The sequence below is a fragment of the Heteronotia binoei genome, chromosome 17, assembly GCF_032191835.1.
Source record: "Heteronotia binoei isolate CCM8104 ecotype False Entrance Well chromosome 17, APGP_CSIRO_Hbin_v1, whole genome shotgun sequence".
Lineage (NCBI taxonomy): Eukaryota > Metazoa > Chordata > Lepidosauria > Squamata > Gekkonidae > Heteronotia > Heteronotia binoei.
Window position 1 is genome coordinate 9,173,106 of NC_083239.1, and position 15,126 is coordinate 9,188,231.

Consider the following 15,126-nt stretch of genomic DNA (forward strand, 5'->3'; position numbering starts at 1 on the left):
GTAATGGCTGAGGACCAGCTACTGAGCAACAGAAAATACCAGGCGCCATGTTAATGTTTAATGCAAACTGGAAATCTTGGGTTCGTGGTAGAATGATGTAGTGGCGGATGGTAGTAGATGAAAAGAGCTAGCCACATCTCATGCTTAGCAAGCTATAATGGTTAGAGTCTCTGACTGTGATCATGGAGAACTAGGTTCGAGTTTACACTCTGCCATGGACGCTTTGCTGTATTGGTTAAAAGTGGCAGACTCTAATCTGAACAACTGGGTTTGATTCCCCATGCAGCCAGCTGAGTGACCTTGAGTCAGTCACAGTCCTCTCTGAGAGCGGCTCTCTCAGCTCCACCTACTTCCCAGGGTATCTGTTGTGGGGAGAAGAAGGGAAGGAGACTGTAAGATGCTCTGAAACTCCAAGTGGCGGGTGGGGTAAAAATCCAACTCCTCTTCTTCCTCTTCCTCCTCGTGAGTGTCCTTGGGCTACTTATTCTCTTTCAGCCTAGCCTACCTTACAAAGTTGTTGGGGGAATAAAATGGATGAGGGATAAGAGTTGTAAACAGCTTTGGGTTCCTACCTGAGGACAAAAGTGAGATATAAATATCTAAAATCAAATAAATGAAATCTGTCCTTTGATAGGGACTGTAGCTATATGAGTAGCAACTCGGACATGACAAGAAGCCTGCAAGTTTATGTTTATTTATACTAACCGACAGTTAATGGAATGGCTTGAGGGGGACATTTATTTCTTTATTTACTTCATTTGCACCCTGTCTTTCTCTCCAAAGTGGCTGACATCATTCTCCTCCCCCTCCACTTTATCCTCCCAGGAACCCTGTGTTAGGTTGAGTATATATGACTGGCCGAAGGCCCAAGATTCCATTGCGGAGTAGCTAGTCCTCTAACCATTACATCATACTGGTTTTCACACACTGCAATAAAGAACCTTGCACTTAAATGGCAGCAGAAGCAGGCTGAGCTGCCAGGCGGATTCCTCATTGCCAGTTTGGTGTAGTGGTGAAGTGTGCGGACTCTTATCTGGGAGAACCGGGTTTGATTCCCCACTCCTCCACTTGCACCTGCTGGAGTGGCCTTGGGTCAGCCATAGCTCTGGCAGAGGTTGTCCTTGAAAGGGCAGCTGCTGTGAGAGCCCTCTCAGCCCCACCCACCTCACAGGGTGTCTGTTGTGGGGGAGGAAGGGAAAGGAGATTGTGAGCCGCTCTGAGACTCTTCGGAGTGGAGGGCGGGATATAAATCCAATATCTTCATCTACCTCACAGGGTGACTGTTGTGGGGGAGGAAGGGAAAGGAGATTGTGAGCCGCTCTGAGACTCTTCGGAGTGGAGGGTGGGATATAAATCCAATATCTTCATCTACCTCACAGGGTGACTGTTGTGGGGGAGGAAGGGAAAGGAGATTGTGATCCGCTCTGAGACTCTTCGGAGTGGAGGGCGGGATATAAATCCAATATCTTCATCCACCTCACAGGGTGTCTGTTGTGGGGGAGGAAGGTAAAGGAGATTGTGAGCCGCTCTGAGACTCTTCGGAGTGGAGGGCGGGATATAAATCCAATATCTTCATCCACCTCACAGGGTGTCTGTTGTGGGGGAGGAAGGTAAAGGAGATTGTGAGCCGCTCTGAGACTCTTCGGAGTGGAGGGCGGGATATAAATCCAATATCTTCATCCACCTCACAGGGTGTCTGTTGTGGGGGAGGAAGGTAAAGGAGATTGTGAGCCGCTCTGAGACTCTTCGGAGTGGAGGGCGGGATATAAATCCAATATCTTCTTCTTCTTGTTTCTGAAATTTGGAGGAATGGTGCAGTGTGGTTCTTCTTCGTTGCCTGCTGTCACTCCAAGCAGGGCTGGCGATGGACTACATAGGTCTGTAATGTCAGACAGGAAAGGGAGATTCGGGACCATATTGTGCAGTGGTCTTCAGTACAAGGGTTAAACACAATTAAAGATTTTTTAAAAAACTTAAAATATGCTTAAACAGTAGCACTTTTGCAATATTTTGTTTATTTAACAGTTTTTGATAACTGACACCTTTGTTGCATCAAAATCTGGAGACAATGTCTGTGCTGCAGCAGTCTTGAGTATGCTGTTCAGATGTTCGTGTGTGCGTGTCTGTAAGTTGCCAACCTACTTTGATTTATTGACATTCATTACAGAAATCTCATGGTCAGTGCTTTGAGCCAAAGACCCAGGGGAAAACATGAAATGGCTGGGCATTGCAAGCTTTTGTACATAAGTTGCATCACGTGCTGGTCGGCCAATGGAGAAAATAGAGGCTTTGCTCCGTGGCTTATGTGCAATTGAGCAAGCCTGGCAAAGCAAGCAGTGATGCAGAAGGAAGAAAGAGGGCGAGAGAAGGAAGCAGATGACAGTGAGTTGCTCATGGGCCTGATAGGACCCAGGGGCCTGATCCGACTCTTGGGCCTCACATTTGACTCCCCTGCCCTACAGGGTTACCATAAATAAGCTGTGACTTGATGACAAAGAACAGAAAAATCTACTCTGGCATGCAATGGCTCTTCAGGATTTCAGGAAAAGGTGTATTTCATCACCTGGTCCTTTTCAGCTGGAGATGCTTGGCATTGAATCTAGGATCTTCTGCATGCCAAACAGACACTCAGCCATTGAGCTAGAGCCCTTCCCATGAACACAAATCCATGAAACTGTTTTCTACTGAGTCAGACCCTATCAAAGTCAATACTGCCTACTTTGATTAGCAGGAGCTCTCCAGGGTCTTCGGTGGAAGTCTTTCACATTACCAGTGACCTGATCCTTTTAACTGGAATGATTGAACTTGAGACCTTCTGCATGCAAAGTGGGTGCTTTTACCACTGATTCACAACCTTTGCCCATCAGCAGCGCATTCATTTCTAAATATATGAATGAATATATTTACTTTTTTAAAGGACCTACTTTTCATGCTGAGATTCGAGACGGATAACAACATATTAAAACAACGTAATCGGAAACACAACGAACAGTGCCATAAGGGCCATGTTGGCCTCTGCAAGCCATTCCCTCCCATAAGGGAACCTGATAACTCTCCCAAGATATTAGCAATGAGGAAAATGCCATCAGCACATGCTCGGAGATATTTGGATCGCAATGGTTACTTTGAATGTTTCAGGGCCAACTGCTGGCCTAAAACACAGTTTCCAGGCTGGTAAGTTAGGCTCAAAAGAAATCCTGCTGTAGCCTTTGCAAACTCGCACCCATGTTTTTCTAGACTCCATGCCAGCGTAGAAAGGTGTGTGTTGAGCTCTGTGCAAATCCAGTAGATCAAAGTAATTGAATCCTGTCTGTATGCGCGAGTTGCCAGATCTGTTCTCTCAGCCTGCCTGAGCTCTCTTACCCACTCCAGGCGCCCTGACTAATCTGTTATTCATTTCTGAGTCCAGGCTATCCTTCATAGAGAAAGAAAATCCATGCTCATCCACCTGCCCGTTCTGTAGTGGGCTCGCCACAAGCAGAAAGCACAGGATATCTTGCTGGATCCCTGGACCACCATGGGTGGAAACAGCATGTTAAAAAGGTTCCTTAGGGAGGTAGGCAATATGAGGGGTTGGGAGTTGAAAAGAAGGGGAATTGAATCCCACCCCCCACCCCCCCGCAAAAAATATTGGAAGATGTAATGTGAGATTTGCAGTGCAACCTAAATACATCTACTAAGAATCCTACACAGGCCTATTCAAGGGGGCTTACTCCCAGTAAAGTGTTCCTGGAATGGCACTTACTGTCTTTTTTTTTTTTAATATGTATATTTTTATTATTAATACATTATCCGTTTCTCTACATGGTTTCTGATATCCATTTTACATTTACCCCCAACCCACCCCCCTTAGTCTATACATCCTTTTCTTCTTCCAGCCAGGGACAAAGGACTCGAAGCTTCCACTGAATGTCCACTCTCCTTTCTTCCTTCGCCCATTTCAGATACGTCAGCCACTTTTCTTTAATTCTTGATCTTCTTTCTTCCCATGATTCTTCTTGCAACATTATAGCGGCTATATCTGACTGGACAAAATCAAAGAGATAGTTATGCCAAGTACTTTCCTTCCATTTACTTTTATCCTTCCATCCTGCCGCTATTACCGCTTTACCCGCTGATATCATTACTTTTAGTAAATGTTGGTTGTTCTTCCCTATTTTTTCATTCCCTAATAAACTCATCTGCATTAGTTCAAAGTTAATTCTCGGCTCTACCTGAAAGAATTTCTTTATCATTCCCACTACCATATCCCATAGTTTCTTGGCCTCAGGACACTCCCACCACATGTGGGAATACCATCCCTTTTCTTTCTTACAGTGCCAACACTTAGGGCTCAACCCAGGAAACATATTGGCTAAAGTAGCCAGAGTTCTATACCATTTGGTGAAAAATTTCAATTCCATTTCTCTAACCTTATGTATCTTAACTTTTTTTAAACCTTCCATTATCTTCTCCCCTGTTCGTTTCATTATTTGGCCTTCTAAACTCCATGACCGTTGAAGGTAGCTTATTGCTCCTTCGTTACCTAAATTCATGCTCCTGTATAGGATGCCTGCTAATCCTTTTTTTGTTTTACCCATTAATTTATAAAACTTTTCCATAGGTTCTTCTTCATTTACGTTACTCTTTTCCACTTCCTTTTTAACTTTAGTATACAATCCTGTGGCCTTAAGCCAGTATTGTATTCCTACGACTTCTTGAAATTCATGTAGTGGTTTTAACTTATCTAGTATTAACAAATCTTCTACCCTTCTAAATCCTTTAGCCTTAAGTAGTTCGCTCCACCTATGCTCCTTGTCTCCTTCCATCAACACTTCTAATGGCGTCCATCTAGATACCCGATTCAGCCATTTTGGTTGCCATTTCTTCCAAACATTTAGCCCATTTTTCCTTGGTCCCACGTTTAAATTAAGTTCCTTCGCCCCCATGTTCGTAAAGATGCCATGTTTTCCTACCCCATTATTAGCTTCATTCTCAAACCTTATCCATTTCTGGTCCCCTTCCTTCTCTATTTCTAATAATGCTTTAAGCTGGGCACTTACTGTCTAAGATTTAGCTGGTAATTATTTACATTCAGCAGCTCTTGTTGTGCTTTAGGCTTGGCATGGATTTCAGGGCGAACAGGTTCAGCAGGTGACCTCTCCTCTCTGCTGTGTTGGATTCTGCTTGGCAGAGGACTGTTCCAATAACCACTTAAATCAGTCCCAAAGTTACATCAATAGTCACAAAGAAATGCTGCATTTTTAATACCCTTTGGTGCTTATCAAAATCACCCTTAAGGATACGGATGGCTGCTGATCTGTTGGATTGGCAGCATTTTCACAGGTGCAATTGCGAAAAGCCTGATACAAGCCTAGCTGGCAGGTGTGGAGGTCACGTAGCGCTGAACTAAACTGACAGGCTGATTGGCTTGCATCTGATCGTCACAGTTGAACATAGAGGAGTTCAGCTGTTGCCATCCCAGGTTCCTCATTCGGAGAGTCCTTATCTGTGGATCCTGAAATACTACCCCATCCAGCTAGCCTAGCGGACTGTAGGGTTGCCAAGTCCAATTCAAGAACTATCTGGGCACTTTGGGGGTGGAGCCAGGAGAGTTTGGGGGTGGAGCCAGGAGACATTGGGGTGGAGCCAAGATCAAGGCTGTGACAAGCATAATTGAACTCCAAAGAGAGTTCTGGCCATCACATTTAAAGGGACAGCACACCTTTTCAATTCCTTCCTTCCATAGGAAATAATGGATAGGGGCACCTTCTTTGGGGGCTCATAGAATCGGACCCCCTGGTCCAATCTTTTTGAAACTTGGTGGGTATTTTGGGGAGAGGCACTGAAAATTTGGTGCCTCTACCCCAAAAAACAGCCCCCCCAGAGCCCCAGATACCCACAGATCAATTCTCCATGATTTTCTATGGGAATAAATCTCCACAGGGAATAACAGAGTTCCCAGCAGACATTTCCCTCCCCCCCCCACCCCGCTTTCTGACGACCCTGAAGCTGGGGGGGGGAGGGTCTCCAAATGGGGGATTCCCTGCCCCCACCTGGGGATTGGCAACCCTAGCGGACTGTGCAGCTACCTCCTTCTTGCTCCCTTTAGAACCATAGCACCAAATGGACCAAAAAGAGTATAGGTAGGAGCCCTTAGCTCCCTCCAGCATCGCTGTAAAGAAGACAGCCTGGATGTGGTAGTGGATTGTGGGGAGAAGAAGGGAACTATGTCAGAGAAACCTGTAGACACCTGGTGATCATGAGCCTATAAAAACCGAGGGCCGGCCTCCAAAGGCCAGCGGTTGCATCATCAGCCTTGAACAATTCATAAGCATATAAGAGGAATGAACAACTCTGCCATACAAAGCATTTTTTGAACAAAAGGAAGGGGAGGGAGCTGGGGAATGGTGTGCTCAGGCCTCAAAGGGACATGCCTGCTATTAGCAGATGGCATTTTTCTATTTAAGCCCTCCTTCTGGAAGCACGCTCTGCATTTTTTAGCGTTATGGGGACATGTGGGTAGGGTTGCCAAGTCCAAGTCAAGAAAAATCTGGGGACTTTGGGGGTGGAGCCAGGAGACATTGGGGGTGGAGCCAGGAGCAAGGGTGTGACAAGCATAAATGAACTCCAAGAGTTCTGGCCATCACATTTAAAGGGACGGCACATCTTTTTAAATGCCTTCCTTCCATAGGAAATAATGGATAGGAGCACCTTCTTTTGGGGCTCATAGAATTGGACTCCCTGGTCCAATCTTTTTGAAACTTGGGGGGGGGGGGTATTTTGGGGATGGGCTCTGGATGCTATAACAAAAATTGGGGGCCTCTACCTCAAGAAACAGCCCCCCAGAGGCCCAGATACCCACAGATCAATTCTCCATTATTTCCTATGGGAATGAGTCTCCATAGCGAATAACAGAGTTCCCAGCAGACATTTCCCTCTCCTCCCCCCGCTTTTTGATGACCCTGAAGCGGGGGGAGGGCCTCCAAACCGGGGGATCCCCTGCCCCTACCTGGGGATCGGCAACCCTACATGTGGGGTCAAATGGATTCCCATGGTGGTCTAAGCCTGCTGTGGTGGTTGGTGGGGTGGGGGCAGCATGCGCAAATAAGAGTTTCAGAGGGAAATCTTGGCTGATTTTTTCTGGTTGTGGTTCTTTCCCCAGCTCAGGCCCCCAGACAGGCTGCCAGCTGGGAGCTGGAACAGGCTGCAACTGTCGGCTGGGCTTTGTTTCTGCAAAGAGAGTTGGGACTGTTAACTCAGCCAGTTGCTATTCCAAGAATCCCGGCCTCTGCTTTCATTCCATGGCAGGAGACATTCTCAACCTCCTGGTCCTGTCTGTGTCACAGAAACATTCTGGAACCCGCTGGAAAAAACACCAATAAACCTGGCGGGGGTGGGGAGGAAATAATTGTAAAGAAATTACAAACATAAAACAACTTTAACCCCCACCCCCCCAATCTAAATGATGACTCTGAAGCTGATCATGTTTCTGTTGGGAGTCTGTGGGGAGAATCTGTTTTCAGGACAGAAGTCTAGTCTCTTCTCTGTCCCCTCAGAATCAACGGACCCTGCCTTGGCTGTTGTGAAATGTCGCTACCAAAATGTTTTCAGGACAGAAGTCTAGTCTCTTCTCTGTCCCCTCAGAATCAACGGACCCTGCCTTGGCTGTTGTGAAATGTCGCTACCAAAATGATTTACATTGTGTATGTCACGGGCAGCCCTCACAGACAGCCCTTTCAGCTGTCGGCATAAGAACATAAGAGAAGCCATGTTGGATCAGGCCAACGGCCCATCCAGTCCAACACTCTGTGTCACACAGTGGCAAAAAATTTTATATATACACACACACTGTGGCTAATAGCCACTGATGGACCTGTGCTCCATATTTTTATCTAAACCCCTCTTGAAGGTGGCTATACTTGTGGCTGCCACCACCTCCTGTGGCAGTGAATTCCACATGTTCATCACCCTTTGGGTGAAGAAGTACTTCCTTTTATCCGCTTTAACCTGTCTGCTCAGCAATTTCATCGAATGCCCACGAGTTCTTGTATTGTGAGAAAGGGAGAAAAGTACTTCTTTCTCTACTTTCTCCATCCCATGCATTATCTTGTAAACCTCTATCATGTCACCCCGCAGTCGACGTTTCTCCAAGCTAAAGAGCCCTAAGCGTTTCAACCTTTCTTCATAGGGAAAGTGCTTCTTGCCCCATATGTTGCTTCTATAGTTCCCCCAGCAAGGCCAACAGCAGCTCCAAGGATGGAGGCGGTCCCACACTCACTCGCTCCTGAGCGCAGGATCACTCGCTCCTGAGCGCTGTCTGTGTGGGACCGCCTCCATCCTTGGAGCTGCTGTTGGCCTTGTTGGGGGAACTATAGAAGCAACATATGGGGCAAGAAGCAGCATTGGGGCATTTGACATCAGGAAACTGGAGCAGAAGAGAAAATGAGGCCTGATTTTTACTTGTTGCTCTAGCAGCGTTAATGGCAGTTCCACCAAGGGAACAAAATTGTCCTTTGCGGAATGGAAAGCAATTTCTGCAAATTCCCTATTTCCTTTCTAGGCCCCTTCATTCTGGTCCCCTTTCTCACACTGTTCCTGGGGCAACTGAATAGGGTTGCCAAGTCCAATTCAAGAAATATCTGGGGACTTTGGGGGTGGAGCCAGGAGTCTTTGGGGGTGGAGACAGGAGACATTAGGGGTGGAGCCAAGATCAAGGCTGTGACAAGCATCATTGAACTCCAAAGGGAGTTCTGGCCATCACATTTAAAGGGACGGCACACCTTTTCAATGCCTTCCTTCCATAGGAAATAGTGAAGGATAGGGGCACCTTCTTTTGGGGCTCATAGAATTGGATCCCCTGGTCCAATCGTTTTGAAACTTGGGGGATATTTTGGGGAGAGGCACTAGATGCTCTAATGAAAATTTGGTGTCTGTACCCCAAAAAAGAGCCCCCCCCAGAGCCCCAGATACCCGCGGATCAATTCTCCATGATTTTCTATGGGAATAAGTCTCCATAGGGAATAACAGAGTTCCCAGCAGACATTTCCCTCCCCTCCCCCTGCTTTCTGATGACCCTGAAGCGGGGCGGGGGGGGGAGGGCCTCCAAACTGGGGGATTCCCTGCCCCCACCTGGGGATTGGCAACCCTATGAATGAACTGGCCAGGGTGTCAACTTGCCCAACGGCAAGCGGGCCCCTGATGAAGTGGGCTCCCTTAAACATTAGGCAATATGCTAAACATGTTAATGACCTTTTAGTAGCTTGACGGTATACTAGAAGTTCCAATATTATTACTGGAACGCAACTAAAATGTACATTGTATTACTATTTTAATGAAAAAAAAGTGAATAAAATTTATTTTGCAAAAGTTTTAATTGTACCTTTCCCCACAAATGTATTTTTTCGAATATTTTATTTCTTTCTTATAAAAATTAAATGATAGCCTCATAGGGGCGGGTGGGCCCCTCTTTGTCTCGTGGCAACCAATATTTTCAGACCCAGCCTGCCATGGCCTACCGGAGCACTATTTCAAGGGGCAGGGATGGCTAGAGTAGAAGAGGAGAACTGAAATCGCCCTTCCATGGCTATTTAACAACATCATGTTGTCTGGTCTGTGCTTTGACCCTCAGCGGCCACTGTTTCTCTTGGGTGTTCTGCTTTCTGTCCTTCTACCCCTTTTGTTTTAACTATAGCCAGCAAGCTTTCAGGTTCTTCACACAGTAGGCAGGGGAGCAGGAAGATTAACGGAGTAAGAAGAATGGTGGGGAGAGGACAAGGTCTACTGAGAGCGCTGAAAAAAGACAGAATTACCTGTCTTAGTCCCTCTGTAGCACTTTCTTCATGGCCATGCAGGGAAGGGAGAGAAGGCTTAATCCTTCATCCTTCATTTGCTTCCACATGAGGACAGTTCTCTGTTGCCCTCTCGATGTGGAGCAAAATGAAGTAACCATCGCTGTCTGGAAAACAGCTCTGCTCACAGCTTTTTAAAAGAGAAAATAGCTGAAAGAAATCGCTTGCTCTGTCCAGTAATTAAAAGATGTAGCATCCATCTTGAGGCTGCAAGCTGACACTCCCCATGACAGGAAAATAAATTAATAACAAAGCGGCAGCCCGGCAGCGCTTTGAGTAGGGTGGGGTAGAATTGCTAAGATTTCTCTCTTCCATGTCCCTCAGCCAAGTACAATGCACCTCATTCTCCCTTCAAGCACAAGGCCTGCTCTTCTGGGATAGATAATTGCTAAGTTGTGGTCAAGTTTGATTCATGTTAATTTTTTTTTGTGAGTTTTACAACTCCAGTGGCAAAGGTGTGCATTATAGGAACTTAGCAAGAGTCTGCTGAGCCTCTGAGATGAATCCAGGTGAAGCTGCAGTCACCTCTGCAGATGCAAAGTCACATTTAGGGCAGGCAGAGCTGAGAAAGGAAAGATGACATCTGAAATGAGGACCTGTGGAAAGCTGTTTTCAAGGGGAAGGGATCAGGCAGTCAAGGGAGAGTGATTCGTTACCTGCTATCTACCTGGCTGCTCTCTGCTGATACCCAGAGGATTGCTCAGATGCAGGACTGAATTCTGTGACTCTTGCTAGTATGACTGCCAAGAGCTCTGGAGAAAAGGTTCTGTCCTTTCAGCAGAGGATTAATGTGTGACAAGGAGATAAGTAAACATCACACAGCAAATAATATCACATTAAACTTCTGCTGAAGGGACAAACCATTTTTCTCCAGGTCTGTTGGCAACCTGATTTGCTAATGGAGGAGTCTTGTTCCAGAGGAAGGCACCTTCCTCTGGAGCAAGATTCTTTGATCATCCAAAAGGAGTCATAGAAGCTAACTCATTTTCCCCCAAGGGTAAAAATGTCACATTGCTCTTCGACTTGAACTACACTGGACTCCATTCACCAGGATTTGCTTCTCTTTCTGGGCCCCCATTTCCATGTGTGTGTGTGTGTCCTCCCCTTTTGCTTCATGTATATGTAACCAGTTTTGTTTCTTGTGAAAAATGCTTCAGCAATGCCAGTTATTTATTTACTTAAAGAATTTATATTCTGCCTTTCTGTTCAATCAGGACCACTGTGGCCACGAACATTTATTGATTGAATATATATATGAACATATGAAGCTGCCTTATACTGAATCAGACCTTTGGTCCATCAAAGTCAGTATTGTCTTCTCAGACTGGCAGCGGCTCTCCAGGGTCTCAAGCTGAGGCTTTTCACACCTATTTGCCTGAACCCTTTTTTGGAGATGCCGGGGATTGAACCTGGGACCTTCTGCTTCCCAAGCAGATGCTCTACCACTGAGCCACCATCCCTCCCCAATTTACTTACTTCATTTATTTATTTACTTCATTTCGGAGCCCCATGGCACAGAGCGTTAAGACTGCAGTACTGCAGTCTTAAGCTCTGCTCACGACCTGAGTTCGATCCCTGGCGGTAGCTGGGTTTTCAGGTAGCCGGCTCAAGGATGACTCAGCCTTCCATCCTTCCGAGGTTGGTAAAATGAGTACCCAGCTTGCTGGGAGGAAAGTGTAGATGACTGGGGAAGGCAATGGCAAACCACCCCGTAAAAAGTCTGCCGTGAAAACGTTGTGAAAGCAACGTCATCCCAGAGTTGGAAACGACTGCTGCTTGCACAGGGGACTTTTCTTTCCTTACTTCATTTATACCCTGTTTCTCCCCAATGGAACCCAAAGCGGCTTGTCCTCCTCTCCTCCGTTTTATCCTCACAACAAGTCCGTGAAGTAGGGTAGTCTGAGAATGTGTGACTGGCCGGAGGTCACTCTGCAAGTATCTGGTAGAGGGGGGGATTCAAATCTGGGTCTCTTAGATATTAATCTGACACTGTAACCACTACGCCACGCTGGCTTTTAAAAGCGGAGCATTATTAAACAAACGTTTTCCTGCTTCTTGGCGGTTTCTGTTTGAGCTGGTTTCGGGACGGAAGTTGCCGGCTCTTTTGGCTGCGCCGGCGCTTCTGGTGCGAAATCCCTGCAGATCCGCCGGTGTGAGGAGGGTGGTCGCGCCAGTAAAAGGTCAGTGTGAAATCAGCCAATAACACCAGCCAGTGATGCTGTCACTGTACAAAGAAGACTTCAAATGCAATAACCGGAGACAAAAGTTTGATTTACAAAGCAATCCCAAGCAGGTCTACTCGGGATCCTTAGGCCTATTTTCCCAGGAAAATGTTTCTAGGACAGCTCTATTAGACACTCAGTCTGCGATATAGCGGGTAATTATTTGCATTTAGCAGCCCTTCTTGTGGCTAGGGTTGCTACAGTTTTCACGGTGAGCAGGTTCAGCAGGCAAACATCCTCTGCACAGCAGCCACAATCACTCACAGGCTCAGCTTGGACCGTCCTTGCCTCGCCCTCATACAGCTTGGTCAGCTATGCCATAAGGATGCTGTTTCAGTCACTTTTACGTCCTTCTGCTTTGCAAACTGCTCAGCTGTTGTTTTATTTTAAAACAATAATGTGTCCAAGAAACTTCTTTTATCCTCTTTTCTGCCAATTAAAACGCCTGCTGGCTGATGAAGAATTTCTAGTTAAACTGTGCAGAAAATGGCGGTGGGGGGCAGCGTGGGGAATACCTTAAGGGATGTCAACTCTGACTTTGGAACTTCCTGGAAATCTGGGGACAGAGTAGGGTTGCCAAGTCCAATTCAAGAAATATCTGGGGACTTTGGGGGTGGAGCCAGGAGACTTTGGAGGTGGAGCCAGGAGACATTAGGGGTGGAGCCAGGAGCAAGGGTGTGGCAAGCATCATTGAACTCCAAGGGAGTTCTGGCCATCACATTGAAAGGGACAGCACACCTTTTTAAATGCCTTCCTTCCATAGGAAATAATGAAGGATTGGGGCACCTTCTTTTGGGGCTCATAGAATTGGACTCCCTGGTCCAATCGTTTTGAAACTTGGGAGGTATTTTGAGAAGAGGCACTAGATGCTATACTGAAAATTTAGTGCCTCTACCTCAAAACACAGCCCCCCTAGAGCCTCTGATATCCGCGGATCAATTCCCTAAAACTGCCGGAGATCTAGAGCTGTGGGGGGTGGGGCTTCCCCCCCCCCCCCCGCCGGCTAGCTGGCTGGGGGGCGGGGGGAAACTTGTAAAACCAGGTGATCCCCCGCTGGGACCTGGGGATTGGGAAGCCTAGGACAGAGACTGGGGAAGGGTGCGAACTCAGAAGGGATATGATGCCACAGAGTTTACTCTCCAAAGCTGCCGTTTTCTTCAGGGAACTGATCTATGTCGTTTGGAGACCAGTTGTAATTTGGGGAGAAACACAGGCCACATCTAGAGATTGGCAATCATAGTTTTGGAGAAGAACATGTGCCGAGCATTTGGGGAGAGAGGCTTGGAGCAGAAAGTGAACCAGACACATTTTCTGGTCTGTCTGACCTCACCTCCCCCCCCCGCCCCAGACATTGGATCAAGAGTAGCCAACGGTGGGGAGGCCTGGAGCCCAGTGTGCTTTCTCTCCAAGCCTCCCCCCGCATCACCCTCTTTGTGTATCATCTGCAAAATTACAGCTTTCTGTGTATTAATTGAAATATTTTTCTTCTTCTTTCAAAGTAGCCATAAGTTCCCATTATTTCATCAGCAAGGATTTCAGGGATATCAGTCAATTGCAGGTTATGTAACAATGCTGCTTCAGGCATTTGGGTTAAGGCTTTTATCTTATGATAAGAAAAGCCAATGGAAACTTTTGCCATGCCTTGGTGTGTTGTTCCTCTTGATCCCGGCACAGTGAGGTCTTTGGTGCCCTTGCTGTCACGTCAGACGAAGAAAAAATGGCCAGCCAGGGCTAGAAAGGAGCATCGATCAGGGGTGTTAATATCCAGTTCCTCTGCACTACACCAATAACCGGTAGGGTTGTCAAGTCCAATTCCAGAAATATCTGGGGACTCTGGGGGTGGAGCCAGGAGTCTTTGGGGGTGGAGACAGGAGACATTAGGGGTGGAGCCAAGATCAAGGCTGTGACAAGCATCATTGAACTCCAAAGGGAGTTCTGGCCATCACATTTAAAGGGACGGCACACCTTTTCATTTCCTTCCTTCCATAGGAAATAATGAAGGATAGGGGTACCTTCTTTTGAGGCTCATAGAATTGGACCCCCTGGTCCAATCTTTTTGAAAACTTGGGGGGTATTTTGGGGAGAGGCACTAGATGCTATACTGAAAATTTGGTGCCTCTACCCCAAAAAACAGCCCCCCCAGAGCCCCAGATACCCGCGGATCAATTCTCCATGATTTTCTATGGGAATAAATCTCCATAGGGAATAACAGAGTTCCCAGCAGGCATTTCCCTCCCCCCCCCCCCCGCTTTCTGATGACCCTGAAGCGGGGGGGAGGGCCTCCAAACTGGGGGATCCCCTGCCCTCACCTGGGGATTGGCAACCCTAATAAACGGTTATGGAATGTTAAACAACTGCTCTTATCGTGATGTTTCCCTCAGATCAACCCCTCAAATAACACTCACTGTCTGGGTGCAAAGAAGAACACTGGCTGAGAATGAGGATGAAGATGAGGCAATTGGGGTTAAAAAGAAAATTCTTCTAGCGCAACAGCGGTCTGCTCCTAAGTCAGGGATGGCCAAAGACATACTGGTACCTGGAGGAGAAGATGCAAATGAAAACTAACAGGTAGAGAGAAGGTAACATTGGTCTGGCCAATGTTTCATGTAGCTCCATTGTAATTGGACCCCAGAGAATCAGTGCTGTGTGGGACGTCATCCTTTTCTGCAGAACACAAATGCTTGCCTTCCCATTTGTTTTAGTTTGGTTGCTCTTGATAAATGGCATTAAATGGGGACGCAGAGAACCAAGATTGTTGACAATATATATATATATAAAGCAGGAAACATTTCTAATCTCTACAAGTCTCTCAACTCTGCGTCATAACTAGGTAATAAACAGTGAGGGCTCACATGGAATTGTGGGACAGGAGAGACACTAATTTGCAAACCTCTCCCATCCTCCATAATTTCCCACTAGGATTCTTTAAGATTTCAGTGGAGGCCCTCCCCCCACTTCAGGGTTGTCAGAAAGCGGGGGGAGGGGAGGGAAATGTCTGCTGGGAACTCTGTTATTCCCTTTGGAGATTTATTCCCATAGAAAATCATGGAGAATTGATCCGCATGGAGACTTGA